Below are 4,971 nucleotides of genomic sequence, written 5' to 3'. Positions count from 1 at the left end.
GGTCTGCGCGTGGCTGTGTTTCACTCCAGCGCTGTCCTCGAGACAGCCTGATCCCTTCACCTGATGAAGGCCGCTTGTGTTGTGGCCGAAACGTCGTGATTTTTGTTGTTTTATTTTTTACCTACGTGACTTTACCGAATAGAACCAAAGAGTATGGATCCTTGCAGTCACGAAAGCTTTAAATCTAGAATTATTCTCCCAATCCCATTTTTCAAATAAATATATTATACATTTTAAATATTGTAGCCTGCCTGAAATATTGTAGTGTTAGCAGTGAGTTTAGCTCCTGGTATAAGGAAATAATATTCAGTGCACACATACCACAAACGCATGTTGTGTTTTATACGCATTTTATTAGGCCCTGTATGAAGTAGCACAGTTATGCGTGAGTGTATGCATGGGATTGTGTAACCATTTGTGTGTATGTATGCATACCTCCGATTAGCACGGTTGGTTACGTACGGTGCGAAATAAGTTAAATTTACATACATACTCAGCGGGGAGTTCATGTTGTGCATCTGCCAGGCATCTCAGTCAGTTAACCCACGACACCTGGGTCTGTCCCGTGAACCTCCTGTCAGCCAGCCTTTGGCACTTCGCGTGGCCTCAAGATGCACCTAGCCTGGCACGAGTGCAATGTTGACGTCACCGTCACTCAGTGCGGTTGTGTATATATGCAATGTGCGTTTGAATGTGGTTGTATATATATGCAATGTGTGTCTGAATGTGGTTGTGTATATATGCAATGTGCGCCTGAATGTGGTTGCGTATACAGTATATGCAATGTGTGTCTGAATGTGGTTGTGTATATATGGAATGTGCGTCTGAATGTGGTTGCGTATACAGTATATGCAATGTGTGTATGCACAGGTGGTGGAGTTTCATGGACGTTTTCTCTCAGGAACTTCGCTTAGTCCTGGGAGCACAAACATTAAGCATCGATGAAATTATATCTGGGCACAGCGCACTGTGTTGAACAGGCGAAATGTCTCTTGGTGTGTGTGTGTCTCTCCGTGTCTGATTTTCCATGTCCTTCTTCATGTCGATATCTCTCGCCGTCTCTAGGACCCCTCTTCCTTCATACGCATATCATCATCATAGGCTACCGCTCGCAATCGAGGTTGATTGTCTTCCATAGAAAAGTTTGGACTATCTGTGGGTCCGAAGATTTGCTGAAGAGACCGATCTGGGATTGACAGATTCTGACGCAGCTCGGACACACGTGTGTCCAGAAAGAGTGGTTGGCGGAACTGGATATGTAAGTGTAGGCATGTATGCCTCACTTAGTGTTGAGGCAATTCTCTGTTTGGTCCCCCGCCACCCCAAACCAAGTAGCGTAGCTATCGAGGGTGCAGGCGGTGCAACTGCACACGAGTTCCGTTAGCTCGAGGGTGAGTCCAGGTGATGGGCTGCAAAAAATGGGGGAAGAGTGAACAGGAGAACAATTTAATTCCTTGCACGAGGGCCCACTTAGGGCCCACGCCAACCCCTGCCGCCTTGCCTCAGAACCACCACTTCCCCACTATTATTACATTTGCCCGACTGCCCAAAACATTGCGTTTGTACCACCGTTTGTCTGTTGTGCGCGCATGCGGGCAAAGGTGGGCAAAGCACTCCCAAGAATTGTATTTATCGGAAATACAAAATGCGGTGGTAAAATGTATTTGGAGCGCTATATACTTTAGGGAATGCCTGTTCAAAAATACAAATGGCGTTTTAACACGCAATTTTAAACAAATTGCAGTCATCTGAAAAATATTCTATGAATTTATATATTATCATAATAAACAAAAATTCCATACTTACTAGGAAATAAACATCATTTTTACTGCAGGTTCAAATGGCACATTTATACTCACCACACTGCAACCACCATTGCCCCAGTTTTCCAGCATCAAAAAAAGCTCCATTAAAAACAATAAAACCGGTGTTAAGATGTTCAAATACCAAACGTAAACTTTTTTGCAAGGAATCAGGTCTGCATTAACCACACGTTCTTGTGGTGAACATGCAAACAAACATGATCTGATAATATATGGCATTGTCTTCGAAACTGATTGGCCTACACCAGAGACAGCTTTCATGATGGGCTTGTCTCACCAGTGTCAGACTAGAGAATGCCAAAAAGCGAACAGCACAAAGACAATGCACGATAGCTCGGAGTTGTGCAGCTGCACCTGTGACCATAGCCTGTGTTCAATGGTCTGAGAACAAAGATGTCTCTTGACAGTCTTGAGTTTGTCTGAAAGAATCAATACGGTACTCTTTAATTGTACGTCTGAAGTAGTGTTGAATCGTAATGTGCGATTCCTGGAAAGACCCACTTCTCTATAATTACTGTCAATCTTATCTATATATGTTTTCTCCCAACTCCTTAATTCTGAAAAAATGTGGTTATCATCTTCATACTAGTTACAAACTCTAATAGGAGCTATCATCTCTCTCATTATCTCTCCCTCTTTCGCTGATGCCACACTTACCATTTATTCTCTGTTCACCGCTCGATATACCTGCGTTGAAGTCTCCCATCATGATGCCGCGGTGTTTTTTGCTCTCATTTTTAAAAAGTTTATTCACGTCTTCATACATTTATCCCACTTATTCTTCTGCCGTATGATTTTGCTGCAGAATAGCAGACATTGTAGGGGAGCAGCAAGTTGTCCAAGGGTTTGTTTGGCAGTTCTTTAGACAGTACAGGGTCTCTGGGATGAGGTTGTGGACGACTTCTATACATCCTCCGAATGAGGCGAGAGGCGCACGAATTGACGAGTTTGTAACGCTTTTCGCAGCCACAAAGAGAGGGGCTGCTTTTAATCTTCCACTTATGAAGGAGATCAGCGCACTTGCACCATAACGTCTCCATGGCATGCACGTAGTTTAATTACACACAGTGGTTTGAGAGAATTAATATTAGCCTGGTTAACGTCGTGCAAAGTTGCCCTTAAGTGCAACAATGCATTCTCCCTCTTGTACTTTGCTTTGTGCCGAGTGACACAGAGGCAGTGGCTCCGCTCCCAAGTCTCCACGTTGCCTTGCTTGGGCCATCCTCCTGCCTGAGACCCACGCTTGCCGCATCCTCCTTGGCCTTGGTCTCTCCATCTCGTCGTCGCTTGATTTTGCAGAACTCTCCTTCCCACACCCTTGTGATGTGTCCCAACCACCTCGGCCACGCACTTCTCCCGTCTTGTTATTCATTGCTGCGAACCTTCGTTGTTTCTCCAATCTTCTCGTACCTAATTATGGCACGCTCTTGTTCGTCTTGTGGGCCGCCTTAATAATTCCGTGCAGCGTCTGTTCCTCGAGGTTTTTTTTTTGTTAGGTGCACAGCGGTGCGCCGCGCAATGCATTTTCAGGTGGTGTGGTTCCCCCTTCTTCCAGTTAGTTAGTCCTCTTCATCCCCTTTGGGACAAAATGCCGCAGTAAGTTCCCTCCATTTCTTGCTGTCCTTGCCAACTTGTTGAGCCTCGCCCCTTGAGAGGTTAATCGCCGCTGCCAGCTCATCCTTCACGGTCTTGCGCCACGTGGTCTCGGGTTTTGCCAGGTTTCCTTTTTGCCTTCGTGTTGTAAGGTATTCCAGTACCGTGAGATATTATTTTGAGTACGATGGGTCCTGGTTGATTTGCACTTCCGAGGTGGCAACCGTAGCCACAACCACCACCAACCCCCCCCCAACCCCTCCTGTAAATTTGCGACCGTCATTATATATCATTCACAAACAAGTCCATGTCAGTCCATGATAGGCATGCAGTGCGTGCACGGGGAAATGGACATTGGCTTTATGTAGAAATCTCAGAAGAAAAATAAAGCATCCATTACCGAGGTTCTTGGTCGTGTGAAGTGCAGTACATGTTTCCCATGGAAGTTGTGCACAAATGTAGAAATTGTGTCCAAGCTACATATTTGTCTGCTCATTGCGTACGTATGTTGAACGTCTTTCGCACCGTATGTAGCCAAGCGCGCTAATCGGAGGTGCGGGGGAAAGACCACAGCCGACGATCTGACCACCCAAAGTTTGATTCCTTGGCTATGAAAAACGTCAGTGGAAAATTGGTATCTGACCCTGTATCGGGCTTCCCTTTGGCTGAATCAGCCTACAATGAGTTCCTCGTGTGTGTTCATGTCGGCAATACATTGGTAAAAAAAACGTAGGGCAGCCGGGCCTGGTGTGGCCATACTAACAAAAATGCTTCTCGTTAACAACGTGTGTGCATACACGTGGTTTTTTTAACGCTACATTTAGCTACATTTTACACGTCATTATTCTCGAGGAAACAGCTCTGCCTGCTACCGCGAGTTCAAGTTCCATAGCTGTTGAGAGAAAAACATATACAAACATTATTATAGGTAATTTAAAGCTTTCGTGACTGCAGGAATCCATACTCTTTGGTTCTTTCGGTAAAGTCACGTAGGTAGAAATAAAATACATCACTACGTTTCGGGTGCGACACAACCTGATGACGGCAATTTCTTTCCCACCTGATGACGGACGCTTGTGTGTGCGCCCGAAACGTCGTGATTTATTTTATTTTGTACCTACGTGACTTTACCGAAAGAACCAAAGAGTATTATTATTATACTCTTTGGTTCTATTGGGTAAAGTCACTTGACTTTACCCTATAGAACCAAAGAGTATGGATCCTTGCAGTCACGAAAGCTTTAAATCTAGAAGTATTTCGATTTAAAGCTTTCGTGACTGCAATGATTCATCTTCTTTGGTTCTTTCGGTAAAGTAAAGTCACGTAGAATGAGAATAAAATAATAAATTAATAAAATAAAATAACACAATAATATTCTCACGACGTTTTGGCCACAACACAAGCGGCCTTCATCAGGTGAAGGGACGAGACTGTCTGGTAGGACAGCGCTGGAGTGAAAGAGCCACGTTCAGATCACGGCCTTTAAGCTGTGTGAGAGGAACAAAGCGCCTTGACAAAGGAATTAGCATATAATTTAGCATTGAAATGGCTGAAT

The 4,971-nt window shown here is 44.5% G+C and overlaps 1 long non-coding RNA gene across 1 annotated transcript; it reads right to left on the bottom strand.

Annotated features, from left to right (window-relative positions):
- Positions 1–333: 333 nt before the first annotated feature.
- On the bottom strand, positions 334–4,759 carry LOC116943215 (uncharacterized). The gene is made up of 2 exons (XR_004402900.2): positions 2,481–4,759; positions 334–1,409 (listed from the first exon to the last, which is right to left on the bottom strand). It is a non-coding gene; the product is annotated as an uncharacterized LOC116943215 (long non-coding RNA).
- Positions 4,760–4,971: the final 212 nt, after the last annotated feature.

Source organism: Petromyzon marinus, chromosome 17 (assembly GCF_048934315.1).
Source record: "Petromyzon marinus isolate PM22_M1 ecotype Great Lakes invasive population chromosome 17, UKy_Petmar_22M1.pri1.0, whole genome shotgun sequence".
Lineage (NCBI taxonomy): Eukaryota > Metazoa > Chordata > Hyperoartia > Petromyzontiformes > Petromyzontidae > Petromyzon > Petromyzon marinus.
This window is presented reverse-complemented; position numbering and strand designations above follow the sequence as displayed.